The sequence below is a fragment of the Argiope bruennichi genome, chromosome 2, assembly GCF_947563725.1.
Source record: "Argiope bruennichi chromosome 2, qqArgBrue1.1, whole genome shotgun sequence".
Lineage (NCBI taxonomy): Eukaryota > Metazoa > Arthropoda > Arachnida > Araneae > Araneidae > Argiope > Argiope bruennichi.
Genome location: NC_079152.1, coordinates 138,711,121 through 138,723,041, shown reverse-complemented (window position 1 = coordinate 138,723,041; position 11,921 = coordinate 138,711,121). Strand labels below are relative to the sequence as shown.

General features: G+C 28.9%; 1 protein-coding gene across 2 annotated transcripts in view; it reads right to left on the bottom strand.

Moving 5' to 3' along the window:
• Positions 1-11,196: 11,196 nt before the first annotated feature.
• The window catches only part of LOC129961672 (homeobox protein orthopedia-like), a 72,764-nt gene continuing 72,039 nt past the window's right edge, over positions 11,197-11,921 (bottom strand). For both annotated transcript variants that reach the window (XM_056075200.1, XM_056075201.1), the window contains exon 5: positions 11,197-11,315. The gene's annotated coding sequence lies outside the window, so the exon portion shown is untranslated. The remainder of the gene's footprint in view (positions 11,316-11,921) is intronic.

Genomic DNA, 11,921 nt, shown 5'->3' with positions numbered 1-11,921 from the left:
TTCCGTTAAAAAAGATTATTTCTCCGAGATTTCTTAAACAATGAATCTTATTAAAATCGCTCATTTTTTAAATCAGAGTTTTTAAAATTAATCGTTAAGTTTTTATATTTCGAAACTACAGCGGAAATAAATCGTTTTAGAACATCGAAATGGGAATTTTCTCCCCCTCCTCGTTTGTAGTCATTACATATATTCATTCTTCCCAATCGGTAGTTACAAAGTTTTCAGTTGCTATTGCGCTGATTATGAGAGGAGTTTCTTTATGTTTTTAATACGGGAAAGTTCTGTGAATTAAAGTAAATTGAACGTGCATTTACTCCATGATTAAACTAACTGGAGTTTTTTGAAAGTTTTACAATTTTTTTGAGGGGCATGAAAGTTGATTAGAGGAGGTGGAAATTTTGTGTCTTGAATATCGGTCCTTCTCTGATCACTTGAACTCTAAAACGTTCGTAGTTAGAATAAATGGAGGGTGAATTTTGCAGGCTTTGTCGGTTTCTCTTAATTCGAAATGATCGTATGAGATGAGAAATAGATCGATAATTTATTTGATTGCATAATCAGGTTTTGGATGTTCAGGAAAAAAATGCCTTTTTATTAATTAATTAAATATTTAATTAATCTTAGAGCAGTGTTCATAATTACGTGATATTCCCAATTACCTCAGAGATTAGGGGACAAATAATATGATTTCTGATCACATTAAAGAACCTACTTGAAGAGAATATATTTGAAGAGATAAGAAATCATTGCTCATTACTCATCATTGGTCATGGAGTTATTTGTAATCACTTTCAATATTGTGGCAGAAGTCATTAAATGAACCATTATAAAGACAAAAACGATTGAACAGATTACACTTCTACAGATTACATGTTAAAGCCAAAACTTAAATAGTTTTTATTGTACACAAATCAAAACAAGAATTACTAGAAGCATTATCCTGACTAATAAAACCGAAGAATGTGTGTTTTGATATAGACATACTTTGGAAGATGGAAATGTGCGACTCAAATGAATTTTTTTGTGAAATTTAATGAAGAAAAACTAAGCAAAAGTTTGAATTTTCCAAATTCCGAAAATATTATACATAAAATGATTTCTACATCATCTTCAGATTCAAAAAATTATCTTTTCAATGATATCAATTTATTTATCCAGAATTTTAGCAATGGTTTTAAAAATATTTTTTGTATAATTTTTAACAATAGTTGGAAATTATGCGAAGCTTAGCTATAGCCATGAAGCTTAAAGCGTTTTTATTTTTTTTTCACTATACGTTTTATAGCGTTATTCTCTTTCATTATCTAAAACTAAAAAGGAAGATTTTGAAAATTATCTACGCAGTTTACATGAAATTAAAAGACAGTATAAAAATTAAAATACATTACACAGGCACTAAGTTTTTAAGGACATTATAATGGATTTAATTCCATTAGGAAGTTTGACGCATTCAATCAGAGGAACAAGTGCACAATTACAAAAATTACATGATTTTAATATCTGTTATAACTTGATGCTTAAAAATATTTTATTGAAAGAATAATGAGGATTAAGATATCTAGAAGCATCTTCAAATTTAAAAGAATCGATGAGCCGGATAATTATTTATTTAATAGCATTAAGGTGCCTTGAAACTTGGCTCTATTAGGGGGTTCATATGCACGATGAGATGAACAAGTGTAAGACTATTAACATGATATAGTCCTAATGATTATAAATTCTGATGTTTAAAAATATTTTATATTATTTTTTTTATTTATTATTTATTTGAAAACTTCGAGTGTTGCTGACCTCATAAAATGTTCTTGTAGTTTATGAACACTAATTTGATTTTTTTTTAAAAATAATGTGAAATCTGTATTAGTAATCTCAAAAATACAAAGAAGGTATTTTTAGCACTTAACCAGTCAAGTGCGTTTTCTACATCATTCCAAATCTTCATTTTGGTAATGTATAATTTCGATGTGTAATTTTTAAATAAAAATGAAATATTATTCGTTTTTTTTTTTTAATGATTTTTCGGAAAAGTTCTCTATGAAAACATTTGTATTGCGATCGACGTGTTTATGTGTCATCATTTGCACTTTAAATAAAATTGAACATTTAAAAAAAGTGAACATTTTTAATAAGCTTTGATTGCTATTTATAGAAATCCAACTGCTTCATTTAAACCAAACAGAGGGTTTATTTATATTCAAATACTTGATGACCGTTTTTTTAAAAGACTTCTTCTATACATCAAAGAGCTTAAAAATTTGAAAATAAGATATTTGAGAAAAAATGTCAGTTAAGATTTCATTGCTCATAAAAATTCAATCGAAATAATGATTAATAAATTCAACTGAGCTGTTGTTTATGATTGAAATGAATTCTAAAACACAAGCTATTACTAAATTATAAATGTAGCTTTAATTTGAATTTTTGATAGTGATTAAGAACATTTTTCAGATTTTTTAAAAAGAATTTTAAATATAATCGTGTTAAAGTTTACTTTTTGTTGCGTGGAAATTTCAGAACAAATGAAATTATTTTAGGTCTTGTTTGTGAAAGGTGTTAGTCACATGTTTTATAACAAAGCTGATTAAATATTGCAGCTAAAAGTTTTAAAACCTTTCTTCTTGTTAAAAAAATTGACTTCAAAAAACCGTCGTAATATAATACCATTAAATGTGTTTTTGTCCATCTCACACGAGTTTTGATTTATCTTTATTACCTCAGAACCAATGCCTTAACCCTTTCTCGGGTCGTGGGAAGTATGCTTCCCACCAAATTTATCAATCTTTGTATGAATTTATGTAAGTTGGCATAAGTTCTGACAAATTTTTTTTAGTAAAACAGAAACTTAGATGCTTCAGTTCTTTATCTCACACAAAATGATGTGTCTTGATTTGTTACTTAATTATTAATTAACCAAAGTAATTACTTAATCAAATTAAATTTATCTAATAAGCAAATTGAATTCTTTTTCTTATTCTAATTTCACGCCTAAAAATATTTTAACATAAAATGACTAGAAAAAAATGGCCCTTTAAAGGGTTAAAATCAGAATAGAAGGCGTAATTCAGGCTTCAATAAAAATGGGTGATTCCGTTTCGCATGAAGTGTATGGAAGAATATTCTTTATTCTATTGACTGAGACACTGGTGAAGTTGAATATGATTATTCGAGAGAATGTGCTAGTCGCCCCCTTTTTTGTGAATGAAAATTATTGGTGAGGGATTCATCTAAAAACTATGCGCATACGTTTTGCTGAAAAGTCCTCTCAACAGACTCTAAAAATTTATCTGATGGTTATAAAAGCAAATTCATTGCAAGTAAATTTAAAACACACACAAAAACAGCAAACCACATTTCATCTTAAAACACATAACTGTAATGGCATTGCACTAAACCGAGCATTTAAAGGGTGGATTCAAAGATAAATTGATAAACACTGCCTCTAGATAATTTGAGACTAAATAAGACTTCCTAACTACACTTTTGGGGAGTTACTTGATTCTAATCATATATTCCCCATGCATCCTTGCACAAATGCATTGATAGGCTACTTTATAACCTCAAGGACAATAATTTTAATTCTAAAATGTTATTTAATATTACAGAATTATAAAAAAAAATTCAATGTGAAAAAAGTTCTTTTTAGAAATAAAGTTAGATTCTCCAACCGTGTCCAAGGCTTCTTTCCGAAGAAGTTCCTTTGAGCTTTTGAAGAAATCTATAAGAAACGAAACCTTATTTGAAATTTAAAGGTGCATTTTAAGCTACAAATCATATAAAGATATACGTTATCTGTAAAATTTCTTAGTTTCTAAACATTTGCTTCTGAAATTTTTTTTTCTGAATACAAAGTTCGAAAACAGAGCGAGAAAATGAGCCTCTCATTAATAATGAAAAACTAAATTATTTTTACTTGTAGAATTTTAATTAAATGCTTCTTTATGTAGAACTGCAATAAGATGACGTTTTCAAAAGGCTTACAATGCTTAATATTGATTCAGCATGACAGTTTTTGCAACTAACGATCCTAAATTTCGTGCATACCACTTCATCAGAAATCGCTATGTTCAAAAAGAAGAAAAATTTTCAGGTGACTGTACCTTGTGAGGAAACAAAAGGAAGAAGAAGGGATTCATTAAAAGATAACAGGGTTTTTCATGCATTGTGTGTTCATGTGAATTTGGAGAGTAAAAAAAACCCAGTTTTTCCTTTTAATTTTATTTAAGAATTTGGTTACAAATTTGAAAACAAGTTTTCTTAATGACTATTAATAAGTATGCAGTTTACAGTACTTATTATTACTTAAAAGATGAATTGCATTGTTTTGAGAATAAATAAGCTACAAAATTTCCTTTTTTTAATGAATTTTTCTTTTTCTTTCCCAATACATTAAAAATTCTTTTTAATGTTCAAAATAGTCCAAAATTCGGCACTCTTCCACTCATTTCTTGTGAGAAAAGGAATGTTTTATTGCTATTCAAAGCAATATGGCGTAATAAATGAAATTATACTGCTATTTCATAAGACTTTTTTTCTCGATATCTTTTATTTAATTTATTATTGTCAACGCGTCTTAATTTTGCGATTTTTTTACCATCTCTCAGAATTTTTGCATTTTTTTTGTCGAATAATTGGGTTTGTAACTATAATATTTCATGGGTAATATATAATTTTATAGTCGAATAGTACTTGGAATTTTTGAGTACTCTTAAAATGTGTTTATTAAAAATTTTATTAAAATTTTGCGTTTTCATTCATTTTTTTCTTTCTAATTCCTTGTACACGAAAATGAAGTACAGAAATCATAGAGAAAAAAAAAATCGAAGATACTATTTTGTCAATTTTTCAGCTTATTAACTCCTTGAATCAGAAAAACATACCTTTGGAATGACTCCTGTCTGTCTGTGAAAATGATAAATCAAAAATGTTGGAGTTAAGCAGAGGAAGTTCGATATATGATCTTTACACCAAATTTGCAGGTTTCTATCAACGTTTGAGTGAAATTTTTTCAAAGGGTTATTTGTGCTTGTCTCTCTGAGAGCAGGTGAACACAATAACGGAAAAATATAGGAAACTAGACGAATAAAATTTGAGGTATGCTTTTCGAATATAAAGGGTAATCCATACGAAATTTCGAGTCACATCCGTCAGCGGGTTGACAGGTCTGCCGATCTGCGCATTTGCACGCACAAAAGCACGAGAAGGCTACGGCTTAGATCTTGCTACTGAAAGTGGAGATCAGTGACAAAATTTGGTTTTAATTGGTTTGGAAAAAATGTTCAAAATGTATCTTTGGTTTTCTTCACCACAATATGAAGCACTAAACAACGCACATGTTTGGGATTCTGAAAAAAAAAATTCTTGGTTTTTACTGCCTTGTTCTAGGTACATAATTTTTATGGTGGTGGTGGGGTGGAGATAATATTTTTATAAAAAAGTACGCGAGAAAAATTCGCTTCCACTCCGCCCTATTTTTTCCAAATAAATGTAGTTTACATTCAGGCTAATACGGATTCAAGTAAAGATACTAATTCTAATAAAGAAAATATATAAGAAAGGTTTCAATGAAATTCATGAATTGCTCGAGCGCTTTAGTACATTTAGTATAAAGTTATGCAAGAGCTTAAAATAATTTCAATTTAAGGTTTTTAACACTACAGGATTGAAGGTATTCTTTCATATCTTACATGCACAACATAATTTTAAAATATATTTTTATACTCAAATATGTGATATAACATTTTGAGTTCGAAAATAATTTATTAGAGCGGGTATTATAATATTTTGCAAACATTTATGTTGCGGAATACTTAACTGATACTATCAAAATTGATATTAATTGATATTATTGATATTATAAAAAAATATAATTATAGATTATTTTGTTGGAATAGATCACTTTTTATATGGAATGAAATTTTGTTTCTTTATGTCAATTCATGAAATTCGAAATTTAATGTATAATGAATGTGCTAATTCATATCTTACGAATTTTTTTTTTTTGTATTGTAAAACTAAACATTCAATGCTTTTTTTTTTGAAAAAAGCTTTTCCTTTTTTTATTAGCAAGAAAATCTTGTCATAGATTAATATTTACAAAATAATTTAAATCCTTCTCCCTGTGAATATTTAATGGCGTCCTGCGTGTTCACACAACTGACTACAACTGAGTAGAAAACACTTTATTTCGTACAATACAATAACGTGCATTGGTCGATAATATCGATGACATCCAATTTAGCATGAGAAAAATATTTTGTTTAGAACATATCAAATGGTTTCAACTCTAGTTTCAACATCAACAATTACCCAAATAAAAGGACAGGTTTAAGGCAACAATGTACAAAATTAAAATGTCATAATACAATATTAGAAAACAAAGTAAAAAAATTAAATTTATATAGTAAAAAGAATTTACAAAGGAAAGGTTTTCTTCGGTATTTTTTTTCTCACTTAAATTAACATGTTACTAAACTGTGATAGTGTTAGAGTGTAATCTTTAACTCCAAAAACTTTTAACCAGTGTAGATTTTTGAACTGATTCAAGAAACAACATATAAGCTGTGAATGAAAAGATGTACTTGGATTTTTCGACAAGAAGTCATATGATTATAACCTCACATAACCCTTTATTCACGGGTGAATTTAAATGGGAACTTATGCACTACATTCGGGTAAACTAAGACCAGGTAAAGAATTCAAATCAAATTTCTGATCTTAAATAAAATTATGGAATCATCTTAAAAACACAGAATTAAAATACGTATCTTTAGAAAATTATATTGTTAATATTAAAGTGAAGGTTACAATTTTATATCTTAAAATTTATATCTGTTTATGTTTTACAACTCCTACAAACGAATGAATTTTACAGACCATTACACACAAACTTATTTATGTATAGGTCTAAATTAGCTCTTTGAATTGTTAGGAAGTTTTTTTGTTTTAGATTTTAAGAACAGTAATCTTTGAAAATATTGCAATTTTTTGCAAAAAGTGGAATAAAGCTACGATTAAAACGGAAGGAAATGTAATAAGATTCAAGTAATTTTTTTTAAATTACATTTTCTTATTTCACCTCTAACTTATATTGATTTTTTTAAAAATAATTATTAAAAGGAGTAAGAAAAAAAAATTCTTTGTTTATGGGAACACATCATGAAATCAAAGTTTACAGGGCATTTTTTATTGCTTAGAAATAAGTTAAGTCAAAATTATAAAATTATGCTATAACAAAACGAAGATTTCAGGGAGAAAAAGAAAAGGAGAAAGAATTAATACTTATTTCTTTGTATTTTATTTTAATAATGAAAAACGCTAGCAAGAAAAACAATAAAGAAATTTAGTAACTTTACTTTTTTCCCACCTTTGCTAAAAGAGTATTTTTCAATGAATATTCATGATTTTTTTCCCTCAATGTTTCTGAAATTTTAATTATATCTATTGTGCAAGATTTACGCCAATAGTTGAGAATGATATTTATATGAATATGGCGTATTGAATTCAATTTGGGCTAATCATTCTGTTGTTGTTGTTATTGTTCCTTATGGCACTTGCCACGGATAAGCCCGCTGTTCGAAGACAGCCGATTTAAGCCTAAGGGGGAGCGCCTCTTGTTTTTATTGCAGAGCCAACTAGGGCCAAGAGTACGACTTGACAACTCAAGCATCACTCATTCGCTTGCACAACCCCTTTTTACAGGAGGGCTCATTCACACATCTCAGATAGAACACGGAAGAATAACCATGCCCAAACCGGGACGCCCAGATTACGGGGAAGACGCGCTACCCCTATGCCAGGACGCCGGCAATCATTCTGTTAATAAAGATTGTTTCATGATAAAAATGCGTCCTTGTATAATCATTTTTGCAATTATGTCTTCGTTTAAGAGCTTGCTTCAATCTCATGCGTAAAATATGACAAAATAAATAGTGTTTGTGTTCATTGGTTCCTGCCGTAATAAAAATAACTTTAAACTACAGCCTTAAAATAATTGGTTTTATTAAATCTCACATTCATTATAAATGTGAAGGGAGAAACCGAGATCCTTCAGATACACATCATATATTCACAAATATGTGAACAAAAACAATGAATTTAGATATTGACACTCAAAATAATTGCGAATAATATTATATTTTACTGCTAGCTCATAATCTGTGAGGAATTAAGGCAGAAGTATTTACGTTTTATATTTATGTAAAAGATGTTTTTCGGATGAAAGTTGAAATTATTAATCTTCTACTAAAATTAAAAAAAAAAAGAAAAAAAAAAAGATTCTTATATTATAAAACATGGAAAATCTAATTTTTTCTATTACACATTTCCAAATATTTATTTAAACATTTTTGCTTTTTTATTAAATTCATTCAAAATTGTCAACATCTTCGAAATAAAAATAAAAATTTCTATTTAATTATGAGAAGAAAAAGTGTTGGATTGACTAAGCAATTTTAAACAAATACGTGACTATTGTATGACTTACGAGCACATAGCAGTCATTCTCATACATTTAAAAATTGTTTATTTGAAGCTATTGTTTGTCATATTGTTTTATGACAATTTTAGTTAAATATATTACACTCAATAAAGAACTCTTTACAGAAGATGCTTTGTAAGGCTGTGAATTATTAACGAAAATTGCTTCTTTTGTAAATATAGAATATACTTTATTTAATTGGTTTTCAAAGAGAAATGTAGGTAATTGTAATAAGTAGGAAATTATAAATAAATTATCATTTGTAATTATTTATGTGATAATTTTTTATTGTATGTTTACTTGTTTAAGAATGCAAAATAAAATATATAGTATTATTATAAAGATCTGATTGAATGAATAATTCTAAAGAAAAAAATGTGTGAATTAAAAAATGAAAAAACAAACAAACAAACAAAAACCAGACTAGATGACAATATCAACAAATATAAAGATAAAGAAAATTAAGTGTAAAGACTTCAGATTAGAGTAGAAAATATAAAAATAAATTCATGTGTTTTCCGTATTGTATATCTTCCTAAAATCATCAAAAACAATTCCATTTTTAAAATTTATAAAGTGGCCACAAAATTTAAATGTCCTGGTTTAAGTTAGACTTATTTACTTCGAAATATTTCATACGTCAGCAGATATGATATGATATGAAATAAGAGACAATTATGAATAACAAAAGTAATAAAAACAACAATTTTCATCAACAGAATTCGTAAAAATATTACAACAAAATATAAAATGAAAGTAATTATACTAAAAGAACTTTAAAACAATACATTTGATATTTAAAATAGCCCTTCGAAAAAACAAAAGATAACTATCGAACTTTTCAATGATAAGTAATAGTAACTTTATGATAATTTGGGGCTCGGTCATCATTTAGAATTTTACAAACTTTATAATGACAACTCATTTATTTATTAAACAATTTTATATCAATACAAATATTGCACTGTTAAATGCACAAAACTAATTTGTAAACAATATTACCAAATAATACTGAAAAGGAAAAGGTGTATTACAAATGAAGCAATATCTATTGAATTGCCCGTCACATAACAAGAAACGTTTCCTTTCCATTCTGAAAAAAAAAAAAAAAATCTATTTCCCTGTTTCAAAAAAACAGATCAGCTCTCTTCTTGTGTCGTAATGAATCGAAGGATGAAAATATAAAATCAGAATTATACACACATTAATTTAAAATCTCTTCAACAGCTTTCTGTCCGGTCAGTTCTGTACACGTAAAGCTGTCATCTGTCTGTGTTTGCGATTATCTATGTACAAGGGTTCCGCCTCCGCTGCGTTGGAAACAGTCACTTATGAATGAACGAATGTGAGAGAGAAGAGAGTGCAGAGGCAAGCGACGAGACGGAGCGGGGTTCCCATCGGTACGCTGGGTGATCTCATTTCTTTAGTAGTACATGTAAAATATATTTTCATCGGCATCTTGCATTGGGTAAAAAAATGCGTTTCATACCGAAATTTTTTGTATACGAAATTTTTTGTAAGAACTTTGTGCATGTGGATAAACATAAATTTCAAGTAATGCTGAAAAATGTATCGGCATTCTCTTTTTTAGCACTTTCAGAAAACTTATTTTGACCGATAAGCCATTTGCTCACCAGTACGAACTTGTGACTTATGAAGCCAGTTTAGATAATTATTAAATTAAAATGAATTTTCTAATTATCTCGTGCAATTAAATCAACTAGTAAGAATCATTCCGGATGTTTTTAATTAAATAAAGGATTACACAGAACTTAAAGATAAATCAATGTCATCGAAAATCATATTTCGTTTTGATTAAATTAATTTTCGTAGGTTTTTTTGTACAATTGTTAATTTGAGTAATTTTTTTTGTATAATTTTTTCCTAGTGATTAATAAATGAAAAAATAAATATTCTTATAAATACTTTTTATAGTTAGAGAATGAATCATTTACATTATATATTAAAGAAATAAATAATTTCAGTAAAAAAAGCACCTTAAAAACTATTTTAATCTATCATATTTTTTTTAAAAATAAATTCTAAAGAATTATCAGATATCAAGAAGTGACTTTTATCTCTTTTGTAATAAAAATGGATTATTCATTGGATTGAGGCTGTAGGTTTCCAGTTTTTTTAAACGTTTCATTTAATCTGTCCGGATAGATTTTTAAAATCTTCTTAACAATAAACATTCATGATTTCATAATTAAATCTCTTTTCATGCTTAAAATTTTAATTTTTCTAATAACTATTGTAGTATTTAGTCTGGAAATCTTTCCTAATGCAACTGGAAATAATAATCTCTAATTATATTAAAAAAATTTAAAAAATTCTTAACTTCTGTTTTTGAGAAACTTTTTTGTTATCATTTTTACAATCTAAATCTTAGTAAACAAAAAAAGAAATCATAACTTGTAGTTTAGAATCTTTTCCTGTTTCGACTGCAAAAGGGAAATAAAACAACAAACAAAAGAAAAGCAGGTACCGAAATGGAAACCCCGTCGCGAATCAGACAACTGCTTCTCTTGCTTCACCTGAAGACCGACATGGATGCGGTGTGTTCTAGCGCTTTGCGCCTCAGCGAGGCGATGCTGGTGCCGCGCCACACGTCGTTCGTCTCTGCCGGTCCGACGGCGCAGGCGAGTGGCTGCGGCGGCGACGAGGACCCGGAGGATCCGCCGGGCGGGGTGGCCGAGACGGGTGCGAGTCCCGCCGGAGGAACGGAGTTGAGGCTCCCGTACGGCGACTGGTACATAGAGGAGCAGGCGCTCGTCGTTATGGAGGGTAATGAGTTGGTGGGGACCAGCTGAGACGACACCTGCACAGCCATATACTTGAAATGAATGAACGGGGAATTAGAATCTCTCAGCAAATCGAAGCTCTGAGTGCCAGACACGAGGCAATTCCCCTCAGGTGGGAGGGCAAAAATTAAAAAAAAAACCACTTGATTAATTTAATTTGTCTTAAGGGAAGCATATTGGATGGCATACGAAATTTGCAAAGATTGGGGAAAAAGAAAGAATATGTATAAAAACAAGTAGAAGGGGAAAATTTCATTAGAAAATTTATCGGCAATTTCACTTTTGTCGCATAACAATCGTTCTTATTTAAGCTGAAGCTCCCGATATTTTTATATTCAAATGAATTAAGAAATTTGATACTGAACCGGCTAACCCTTGCAAATTTTTCAAATTTCCATGAATCTGTAGGTATCACCAATAAAGTTACACATTTTGTGAATTTTAATTCTTATACTGAAATGAATGTTCAAATAATTCCCAGCCTTTCGGGAAAAGAATGAACCTTGAAAGGACGATAAGAGTAAAGGGTTAAAGTATATGCTATTAAATATTTATTTAAATTACTTTTTTTTCTTCTCCTTGGAAACGCATCTTATCGGATGCTTTGATTTGCAAAAAATGTTTCGCTGCTATAACGC